This window comes from Anser brachyrhynchus (assembly GCF_964034855.1).
Source record: "Anser brachyrhynchus genome assembly, chromosome: 3".
NCBI lineage: Eukaryota > Metazoa > Chordata > Aves > Anseriformes > Anatidae > Anser > Anser brachyrhynchus.
In genome coordinates this window covers 124765928-124777975 of record NC_137696.1, presented here as the reverse complement: position 1 = coordinate 124777975, position 12048 = coordinate 124765928, and the positions used below count along the sequence as shown (strand labels likewise).

The 12048-nt window shown below is 51.4% G+C and overlaps 1 protein-coding gene across 4 annotated transcripts in view; it reads right to left on the bottom strand.

The window, feature by feature from the left end:
* The window catches only part of NCOA1 (nuclear receptor coactivator 1), a 166647-nt gene extending 154599 nt beyond the window's left edge, over positions 1–12048 (bottom strand). For all 4 annotated transcript variants that reach the window (XM_080585496.1, XM_080585499.1, XM_080585501.1 and 1 more), the window contains exon 1: positions 11607–12048. The gene's annotated coding sequence lies outside the window, so the exon portion shown is untranslated. The remainder of the gene's footprint in view (positions 1–11606) is intronic.

The window sequence follows — 12048 nt, the reverse complement described above, 5'->3', positions numbered from 1 at the left end:
TTGCAGTTCTGTTCCAAGTGCTTTGCAATCAGCTTATTAATCCTCGATACAGGGAAGTGAGATACTTGTTAGTTTTTGTTAGAAGAAAAATCACGAAGGACGAGAAAATTACTTAATAAGCTGAAAAATCAGGTTTCGAGCCATCTCAGAGCAACGAAACATAAAATGTTCTTTATCAAATTGCAGCATATCCCCCGTCTGAACACCAGCAGTCACCACAGCTAGTTCAAACCCTCCCCTATTGACTTAGCAGATAACGCTTTAATAATCCTTTTATCATTTCATAGCATAAACGACTGAAATAGGTATTAAAATTAGGTCCAACAGCTCTACCCAGCAGTGAGAAGGAAAAAAAAAAAAAAAAAACAGATAAATTGTTCTATAGACAGCAATATCTAGTGATTTCGATCCGGCTAGCTGTGTTTCTTTAGCAAATCTGTGCCCGTGCATTAGGCAGGCACATCTCCGAGTGACTCCGAGTCCACGCATACTAATTTTCTCCCACAGGAGAATTCTAATAGGTCACTTCAGAAAAGAAAGATAAGGGCTTTTATTTCTTTTTTTAATGAGGAGGAGGTTCAAAATGGCCAGGTATACAGAACTTGTGATGTATTCAAGGAGCCTGCAGAGATAAGACTATTCATAACATTTTCAGGGACCTTGAACCGAAGACGTGGTAGCCTTACACAGCAAAGTAGGAAATGAGCCTGGAATAAACAAAGCTGGGTTTCAATACTCGGGGAAAAATAAAAGAAAAAAAGCCATTTCTGAAAACACAACAGATTGAAGAAGAGGACAAAGACCACCATCAGTTTTGACAATCTACTGTGAAACAGGAGGGACAGGAAGAGCTGAAGGCTCAGACGAGGAGCCTTTACCATACAAATGTACAGCCTCTGATGCCTTTTTACCTACGTGATCAAACCCTTGCAAAGCATCACAGAGCCTTCCCCTGGCTGTTTTATACTATTTTATTCCATCTCTGCCACATGGTGCTCTCCAGACCCCATCGTACAGAGTTCAAGAACCCAACTGCTGCGTCAGGAGACTGCTCCGGCCATCCCAGGAACTAAGGAACCTCTGCTAACACATGACAAAAAAATTAAAATCCTTGACTTTGGATATGTCTAAGAGTCAAAACAGCAGACACTTCCATTGCAGCCTGCCAGGGCACGAGCACCCTGCCACCGGTGCAGCAAATTGCAGGGCTCCTCTCAGCCCTCATGTAAAGTCCATCCCCTTTTCACTGCTCAACATGAAAGCAGCAGCTCTTATTCTGCTCTTCATGCTTGTATTCTCCAGCATGACCCTTCCTCGGCCGTGCTCTTTCATTATCTCCTCCTGATGGAGAAACAGAACAGCCTTTTAGAAATTTCCAGCACTTGGAAGACACGGCTCCCACTCATCACACCAGAGAACACTTAATCCTACAGCCTGTTCACGTGTCTGAAGTTCCAGATAGCTCTTTTTCCCTGCTAGGAACACAAGGGCTACTTCCCTTATGCAGAAATCTTTGTGGACATTGAGAAATGCCTTCTATCTACTTAAGTCATCTTCCGAAGGTGGAACTACTTGCTGATTAAACCCAGTTTGCAGCGTATCACAATTCCCCAAATTATTTCACCGGCAAAGGCTGCTGAGAACAATGGCTCTGTGATGAGCCACATGCATCATTTTGTGGGTTAGCTGAGAACTCATTTAGTGCTCTAAATCTCATTATAACTTGCTGATCAGGATGTAAAATACACGCTTATCTGTGAACTGAAGGCTTTCAAACAGCTCGAACCAAACTCAGCTCCTCTGTCTTCAAGCAGTTGTTGCTTACTCCTCGCGCTCTGGGAGCCCTATCTGAAGAAATCTCGTAGCAAACCAATTAAGATTATATTGCCGTACTAGATTAGGAGACTTAAACCGAAGCCTACACGCAGGTACAAAGGTCAAACACCGGAGCTCCGTACTTCCCCACGGCAAGCTGGACAGGCCTGTGCTGATCTGCGAAATGGGAATACCTTCCTACCCCGCGGAGGCGGTGCTGACACTTTGCAAAAGCCCCCGGCAGACTCCGGACGGCGAGAGGCTTGTTCTCCACAAGCAGGAGCTCTCAAAGCTCCTAAATTTGCAGGAAGACAAGTCCAGGTGCAGCAAGGCACTCGTCCTGCCAGCGCGACGCCACCAGGCACCAGACTGCAGCAACCCCTGGCAGTTTCAGTACCGAGGTTTCCCCGGGCAGCAGGCTAATGGGCGGCACAGGGGGGAGGAAAATGTTTCTAGGCTGGTATTCTTTGGTTTTGGGCTGGGTTTTTCGGGTTGGTTTTAATTTTTAATGGCTGTTCTGTGTATTTCCCCCTCGCACTTTAAACCTCCGCAACGAAACTTCAAGCTCGTTTAAGGAGATTCATTTAAAGTGTTTTTACAAACCCCAGAAAGTGTATTTCCAGCCTGCCAGTTGCACGCGAAACACGTGAATTACCGAACACGGGTCTTTTCCAGCATCCGAAGGAAATCCAAGAGGAAAAGCGCACTTCTTGCTTTTAATACGCCTCCTTAAAACGCTTTCAGGGTTATTTAATACTGTTTTTAAGAAGTCTGTGGCATCTCTGCAATCATATATTCTGTGGCGAGCGCCCTAATGCAGGCACCCAGCCCTCCTCACACGCAGCCCCGCACGCACACCTACGGGTCCGCCAGCCGCACGGCGACGAGCGGGCCTGCTCCACGTTGGGGAACTAACGCTGTCGGGATTTTTTGGAGGCCATTATCAGCAGCGACGGGTTTCTGCTTTTGCCTTCTCCCCAGGCAGATCCTCCCTCCTGCTGCATGACATTTCTCGGCGGCAGGACTTGGCTGAATACCTTCCCACCCACTCCCCACCTGCAGCCCCGAGCTCAGCTCCGGGCCCGGCACCAGGAGGACGTGGAGCTGCTGGAGCGGGCCCAGAGGAGGCCCCGAGGACGAGCAGAGGCTGGAGCCCCTCTGCTCTGGAGCCAGGCTGAGGGAGCCGGGGGTGTTGGGCCTGGGGAGGAGAAGGCTCCGGGGAGACCTCCCAGCGGCCTGAGTAGGCTTCAGGAGGGCTGGGGAGGGACTCTGTGTCAGGGGTAGGGACAGGACAAGGGGAGGGCTTTAAATTCAGAGTGGGGAGGTTTAGATCAGACATTAAGGAGAAATTTATCACGATGAGGGCGGCGAGGCCCTGGCGCAGGCTGCCCCGAGGAGCTGTGGGTGCCCCCTCCCTGGCAGTGCCCAAGGCCGGGCTGGATGGGGCTGGGGGCAGCCTGGGCCGGTGGGAGGTGTCCCTGCCCACGGCAAGGAGCTGGAATTTGATGATCTTTAAGGTCCCTTCCAACCCAAACCACTCCGGGATTCTGTGATTCCACATCCCAAAACGAGAACCCCGCTGCTGTCCCCACCCCACCCGAGCAGCACGCGCCATTCTCCACAAACGAGGACACGAAGCCTGGCTCCCACCATCTCTCCTTCGGCATCCCCCAGCCCCACGTCCCCGCCACCCATCCCCACCCTCACTCCCCCCAGACACAGACATCAGGACAGGCTCCCCGCAGGTGCCACGACGGGGACAAACCTGCGCCGAGGGTCCTGCAAAATCAGGAGTTACCCCCTCCATATCCCCAAAACGCCCCATTTTGAAGCGCTCTGTGTACCAGGAGCGTCTGCACGCCGCAGTTTGGGAACCTCTGCTCTCGAGAACGAAAGCCATCGGATGCCTGTCAGCAGGGCCACTTGTCAGCAATGCGGAGACTGCTGAAGCCAAGCCTCTTGAGGGCTGCTGGCAAACTCAAGGAAAGTTGCACCCAATTTAATAAATCCACGTACGCAACTGGAGTGGTCGAGCATTCCGGGTGCTTGAGAATAACCTGTCAAGTGCCTTTTACCTTTCAGGAACACCCTGCTACTTGGGTAAATTATTAAATTTCCATGATTCTGTTTTATTCACCTGAAAAATGGGAGCAAAGACCAGGATTTATTTATTTTTTTGTCTTGCAGGGGCATTACAAAACGTAGCCAGCGCACGTGCGATGCGCAGTTCATATCAAAAATTAACAGCATGAAGCAGCTTATCATCTAAAAACATTAGAAGAAAATTAAGTAGGTTGCAAAAAACTGAGCACTAAAAATTGCAGAGTAACAGATTTATGATCATCTGTGCAACCTTAATCCGTTCCACTTTGTTGGTCCAACCCATACAGTGAATAAGTCAGAGAATCTATGGAAAAATATCATGTGGCTACAAAATTATAATTACAGTTGCATCTGTTTTTCCTAACTTTAGAAATGTTCAGCTTTACTAACTAGATAGGTTTTTTATTTAAACTTCCCAGGTTTTGGTTCTGACTAGAACAAATAACAATTGCAATAACAAATTTGGTTTGTTTTTTTATATGCCATATTTAAACATACTTCATCCACAGAAGTACCAGGAAAGTCTATTAAATTATCACATTGTCACATAGAAAGAGACTTAATTAATACAATTTAGGTAGTTTATTTTTTTCATTTTCACTGAATATGAAAAATAAACCAGATTAAGTTACACTTACCATGTAGTTATTTTCCATACAGCAAGCTTTGTATATACAATACTGCTTCCGTTTCCAACTACAATAAAAGTGTAAAATCAGGCCAAATGCTATTTTCAATGACATTTTTGAATTCGTTAAAGCATTTTCTTTTATTTATTTTGGGCCTTCAAAGGGATTATCGCCACTGCATCTTCGAAAAAACAGAACTTCATGCCAACATCGTCGAGTCTGGGCAAACTGCTCTAAAGGTTAAGGATGTGACTATTAATCTAGCTGTCAGAGGTGCTGGGTTAGCACAGCTTCCACTGCTTTTGGTGTGCAACATGCCCTGAACATAATCTGATTACACCAAAATACGAACCTACGAATGCAATTTCACACACCCAGAGAAAATTCACATACAAGTATTTTTACTAAGAAGAGTTAAGAGTAACCTCTGCTGAAAAATAATCGTGTGGACGCTAGGATATAGATGGGAGAGCACCAAGAAAGCCTGCAGACAGTACAAACACAAAGCATATTCTAGAATGATGAGTTTTTACAGCCTTAATTTAAAAGAAAGCAAGAGTTGTGTGCTGCCGAGGCAGAGCTAGTTCAGGTCCTTGTTCCTACCCCAGGAGTCACAGAGGCGTACCTACCGCGGTGCTTCACCCGACCCTTCACCAGCAGCTCTCCCTTGTCCCATGAACCAGCACCCTTAAAATGACATTTGGAGACACGAACGGAGATATTTTGTACATCGAATCCACTCCAGGAAATTCTGACTACCGACAATTAGGCTTCACACTGATTACATCTCCATAAACATTGGGACTTTGCGCTCAGCTTCGCCTAAGTTGAGATATAAGCACCTTGTAAACGCTCAAGTTTCACGCTTAACAGTATCATGCACGCAGCACTTCACTATTAAATTTGAACTTAGGAGTCGTACAAGAATGCAGCACGGCTCCTCCTATAAATGTTTCTACTGTAAATGTTTCCAGAGCGTCCAGTTATCACGCCTGAAATCCTAACGCAGCATCTCCCATCATTAAAAACTACTTGTCTGGTATCCGCCTCTCCGCCGAGCGCAACGGGAGCATGGAAGAAAGTCTGGGGAACTCATCCTGCTCCAAGTCTGCCTGGAAATCTCCGCTCATAAAAGAGAAACAAGCAGCCAGCTGTTTACAGAATTAGCCACAAGGCCCAGGGCTCTCCTTGTCAGCAACCACGTTCAAGAAACACAAGAAAGACAGAGGGGTGAAGCTCACGCGCCCAGCCTGCAACAGGTTTAACTCTGGCTTGTTTATTTCCAGGCACAATTTTTCCAGTATGATTTAAAATAACTGGTCACAAGCATGTGTCAAAATCCTTTGCAGGTTAGTCAGACTTTTTTAAACAAGAACTTCAAAGACGGAGGCTTGAATAGCACTTCCAGTAAAAAGCTCATCTCTCAACTTCTTCGAGACCTTTGAAGTGTGTTGATAAAACTGGATGTAAAGTCTCAGATTAAGAGCAAAACACAGGCTCTGGGGGAGAGAAGAGAGGGCGGATCGGTTAGAAGTATGCTGTTTACAAGAAATAAGAAGAAAGAGAAGTTAAGGAGTCCAAGCTGTGAGATTTCTTGTGCACTTTACACATGAATTTAATTGATTTAATGGTCTGAAAAGTTCAGGGCTTTCCTCTCCTATTTTTTTTTTCAATCCAGGAGTTATACAACGTTAACAGAAAAGGGGAGAAAGGAGAGAAAAATATTTTCAGTTTTCATTTTTAAGCCCTCAGTGCACAGTTCCACTGAAAAATTATAATACCAACTTTATCTTTTATTTATTATTGAAACTTCGAACACTATTCTGAGATCCCTGGACAGGGAACGGATCGCTGTGCTGGGGGTTGGATGCTCTCCCCCCTCCTGGGGCCCTTATTTCCCAAAGCCAGCACACGCCGTGCACAGGAGAAAACCCTCATATTAGGTGTGTAACGTTGTCAGCACCTAACCGTTTGGAGGCTGTGTGATACCTTTCAAAAATCAGGGCAGTGTTGTGATTCTAAACACATCCCTCTGTTCATAATCAAGACCTGAGCTTCACGTATGTAGGAAAGCTGCTGATCTGTTTGATTTTGAAACAGTTCCTCGTCCCTATTTTCAGCCTAGGAATACAAGAACCAAGCCTTCTTGCCTTGCCTGCCACATCGCTTTATTTTTCGAGTCGTTGCATTCTGCAAACCCCAAGGAAAGAGACCCTTGGAGTTTCAGATGTCAAATTAAAAAAGGAAAACAAAAACCGAATCCAAAGAAACCCAGTGCTCAGCTCGTTTCATGGCATATTCCATGACATATCATTCAAAATAAACACGGAATACACATAAATAGCTCAAAAATAGACATTTTAATGATTTGCGTTTCAAAACAGCTAGCTGCAGGATCAGCCTCGGCTGGGACATTTCTGACACTTGTTTAAAGCAGGACCCGGTGTTTCAGGATCCTTTTTTCCTCTGCAGAAGAGTGCCGACACACCCCAGAACCACTCCACTCATCTGTAGAAGCTGTCAGCTGACAATTTATGGATTCTTTAGAGCAAAATATGGGTGCTGGACAGTCCGCTAACCAAGGCAAGCCAGCAAACTGTTGACTTCGATGTTGCCTGCGCTGTTTTCATGTCCTAGATCACCTTCCTGCCACTCCAACTTGCATCTAAGACAAGGCAAACCTCTGCATGGACACGCCGGTTTAAAACTGACCACCAGGATAGCCTGCCTCAGCTTACAGAACAAACTGAACCAGGCTTAAAGAGGTTTAGGAACATCTAGCCGCAGATCTACCCACGCTGGTTTACAAACCTACCTAGTTTAGGCAAGGCGACCTTGTCGGAGCAGCACAGCCATTCCAAGCACATCCAAGGTCCGTTCCCAAAACCACGTCCTGACTTTTTCCACGCTCCCCCAAGGGCACCGAAGGGAAACGTCCCACTGCTCCTGGTGCCGAGATATTGCTTCCCAGGCAACCGGGTCAACTGCACGACAGCCTACCTGTCTTTCGGGGGAAAGAGGAGGAAAAGCATCGCAGGATGAGCGGCGCAGAAGCTATGGAGCCTGCGTTCTCCCCGCAGAGCGCGTTGGCTCTAGCCCAAAGCCAAGCGAAGCCTAGTTTCTAACCTACATTCCCAGTCAGGTAAATTAGTTCAGGCTTACAGAACCTCCAAACCAGTTCAGCAGATTTTTCTTTTTGTAAATGACAGGGGCGCAGGCAAACCGCGCGGCGCTGACACATCCTTGATGCTCAGGCCGGGGCTCTGAAGCCTCCGAGCGCTTTAGGTTCCGTCCCACACCGAAGCCGCAGCATTTCGAACGGTCACCGTCACGCGGGGACGCTGCTGCCGTGGTACAAACGCCTCCTGAGCCGGCCCGACCCTCACGCGCCGGGCTCTGGGTGCAGAATGTGACGGCGCTTACGAGCGAGCCTGAACTTTTAATATTGCGGCTGCAGGAAAACGAACTACTCTGGGTCCTGCTGCATCAGGGGAAGAGGTTGAAGCCTCCCCGACACTCGCTGCTACACCTCTGACCTGTCAGCAGAGCCGCTCGTGCGAATCCTCCCCGGCCCAAGGAGCCGGATGGGCTCAAACGGTGCCAGGGGCTCGCACAGCAGCCTCCTGCCCCTTCTTCTGCACCGTCCCTTGCGGATCCACGACGAGCACCGGTGTTTGCCTCCCAGCGGGCCACGAAGAGCTCTTGTGCTGCAACATTACTTAAAATGAAACCAAAACACTCGGTATTTAGGCTGCTGGGACTACCGTCCTGCTGCCCAGCACCATCCAGTTGCTCCCCCATCACGGCTCTGCTCCTCCACCTCTTGCCTTTGGTTCAGACTTAAAAGTTTTTTGGAAGTGGCGCCCACTTTTTCTTTATTTTTTACATCGATCCCCACTGCAAACCCGGGCCAGGATTCCCAGGTGCTGCAGCAATACAAACAACATATAACCATATAACCGCCAATAAAAATCACTTGTTTGCATCTGCCAACAATTAAAGCCTGTATATACAGGAGGGGTGGCCACATGCTACTGGGTATTACACGCTGCCTCGGCCCTTCAGGAATACCTCGTTAAAATATTTACCTGCAACTCCGAGACATTCCTGCCCCAAAACCCTCTCTTTAAAGGAAGAATCTAACTTTAAAAACCATTTTTTCAATTCCTCCTCTTTGATCGACGAGATAAGAACCATGCTTCAAAGAAAACACAGTCAACCAAGCGAAACAAGAATAACTTGTAGTATAAATAGTTTCCTTATACAAAATATACTGTTTTTCGACTGGCAAACTATTTATGCAGGAGCCGGGATATTTTTAGCAGTAGCGCTCGCACCTTCGTTTCTGACAACCCCTGCGAAGTCTCATGCAAATTACCCCCCTCCGATTAGCAAGCGGCGAGGTGCTGATCTCCAGCAGCTCTGTTTGCTGCAAATATGCTCATATAGCGCAGGCGAGCAGTCCTGAAGGCTCCACGTATTTGTCAGCAGCCCACCCAATAACCGTGGCGAGAGACCACAGGGAAGTCAACAGAGGGCACATGCTCCCCGACGCAGGCTTTTACAACGTGAGAATGACACTGACACTACTCCAATAAATCTAGAGTGGAACTGGATGACTAATTACGTGAATTAGTCATGCAATTGTGAGCATGTGTCTTAGCATTATCGGAGGGCACGGCTCAGGGAAAAACACGAGCACGAAAATCAAAGTCAGCCACTTGTGAGCAAGAAGCAAAGGCCTCCCGCCTCCCCGGCGCTCAGCCCCCCTGCTCCCTTCCCAGGGAGCCTATTTGTTTTGGAAGCGGGGATTTGCGCTGCCATATTGTTTGGCAACACGTTTCAAACACCAGATACCCATCTTGAGCAAATAAGTCGAGATTTAACATTTCATCATGCCCATCGGCTGCGAGCCAGGTACGGTGCTGCCAGAGCTACTACTGTTTATTATCTACCGCCGAGAGCTGTTTGTCCCCTTAAGTGGCAACTTGAACTTTAATCATTTTCACCAAACAGTGCTCCGGAGTGGGAACGCTTCACCACTTACCCGGCTCCCCAGGAAATTCGTAGCTTTACCCCCAGCTTTTCCTGGGTTTACAACGTTTCTCACCCTGCTGCTGGGCCAGAGGCCTGGGTTCATCGCTCTACGTGCATCGCCTACCGCAGACAGCTCCGCATCCGACGTTTTTAAAACTTTCCCTTACCTAAAAGCAAGCTGACGTTTAGAGCACAGGGGTGTTCGCTGAAATTACATACAGGCAGAAGAACACAGCCTCCGAACTGCAATGGGACGGCGTGCCCCTAGAAGAGGGGATAAAGCACCAATTTTCTTCACATACCTCTAGCGTCTTGCACCCAGGTATACCACCCTTCCATTCATATATATAAATATACATACACACGCATGCAAATATTGCACGCACACGCATATATATGTATATCCTGCCAGCCCACACAAACCAGGTCTTTTTTTCAGATTAAACCAGCAACACAAAGAATACGAGCCCTGAGACAGGCTAAGGAACGTGCAAGCACCACCCACACGAGTCCGAATTTCCAGTTACAATATACTTTGCTGTGTCACTCTTTTTTTGGCTATGCCCTATTTGGGTAGTGAAAATTGGGTATCTACCGTACGCCGATCGAGCTCCCGGGGGACCGAAAGGGCGGCCCGCAGGGAGCTCCCCCCGACACCTTCCCGCCCCCCCCAAAAAACGGGATCTTTGGGGGCGCAAACCCGGGAGAGCATCGCAGAGCGAACGCGGCCGTGACCCACTTCGCAGCCGCCGAAAGGTCAAAGCGCACCTAGGAAACTGGAGGATTTCAGCGCCTCCGCCAGCCTCCGTCGGAAGGAAACGGCTTTTCCGCCACGGATTTTCTGCCGCGAAATGTCATCTTCCCCCGGCGAGACCCCCGAACCCGGCCGGGGGCAACCCCGGCTGCCTCCCGCAGATATTCGGGACCGCTCGCAACCCGCTGCCGGCCTCTGCGGGAGGCCACGGAGGCGACCGAGGGAGGTTTGGGCCGCGGCGGGTGCCGGCAGCGGGCGACGGGCACCCCAAGTCGCTGCGCCCCCTTCGCACCCTCCCCGGGGCGAGGCGGCCGTTTCCCCCCCAAAACCGAGCGCGCAGCACTTGACCCGTTTCCCACTGAAATCACACCAAAAGCCCCCCCGCTACCTCCTCGCTACCTCCTCGCCACCTCCAGCCTCCCCCGACCCCCCAAACCTCACCGGCGCCCAACTCCCTCGCCCGAAAAACCTCCGGGAGGGGAAGGAGGCCGGGGGGGGGGGGGGGCAGCCTAGGTGGGGGGGGGTGCAGGAGGCGATTGGGGCTTTGGGGGGGAGGTTTGAGGAAGATGCGCCGGGCGAACAAAGAGCTGTCACCGCCGGCAGCGCCGCCGAGCCCCGCGGCCTCCCCGAGGGGGGGTCCGAGCCACCCCCCCCCCCCCCGGAGGCCGGCGCCCTCCTTTTCCCTTCAGCCATCTTTCCCCGGGACGTGGAGGATCGGGGGAGGAGGTCGGTGGAGGGGAGGAGGTTGGGGGGGGGGTGGGGGTGTGGGGAGGGGGGGGGGGGTGGGGAGGGGGGGGCACGAGCTCTGCAAACTGCTTTTCCACTTTATTTGAATCAACTTTCAAAAATTAAGAATTATTTAAAAATAAAAAAAAAAAGAGAAAGGGAGGGGGGGGTGTTTGGAGGGGGGGGGGGGAGGCTCGCGGCCTCACAGCCCCCCCCCCCCCCCCACTCCCCCGTGGATATCGGGGGGCCCCCCCCAGCCGCCATAGCAGCCCCGGGAGGGGGGGGGGGGGGGGCAGGGGGAGGCCGTGCCTCCACCGTCGCCGTCCTCCCCCCTTCTTTCACCCCCCCCATCCCGGCCATGACAGCTGCACCTCCCCGGAGGCCGGGGGGCTGCGGAGGGGCCGTCCCCGTCCCCCCCCCCAACCGACACACCCCCGCCTGCGCGGCGGGGCAGCGGCGTGCCCCGGCCTCCGTCCCTCCCTCCCGGCCTCCCTCCTCCGGCCTCCCTCCCCGCCTTCCCCTCCGCCGCCGCCGCCGCTCACCTGCCGCCGCTGCCCGGGTGACAGCAGCCTCCGGCCTCTCTCTTCCCTTCCCCACCACCACCACCACCACCACCACCACCCCCGCCGGTCGCTCAAGGCGACAGCGACTCCCCCGGCCGAGAGACGGCGGGGGCGGCCCCGGGGGGGGGGGGGGGGGGGGGAGGCTGTGGCTCGGCTGGCGGAGGCTGGGAGCTGTGAGGACGAGGAGGAGGAAGGAGGAGGAATGGAGGGAGGGAGGCTGAGGCTGCTGCTGCTGCTGCTGGGGGCCCCGGTTCCCCCGCTGCGGGGCTCCCGGGCACCCGGGGCCCCTTGCCTCGGCGGCGCGCTGGAGGCTGCGGGGCTCCGCTCGCTCGCCCTCCCGGCGGGACGGGGCGGAGCCGGGCACGGAGGACGAGGGGGGCGGTGTCGGTGGAAGCCACCTCCTCCTCTCCTCCTCCTCCTC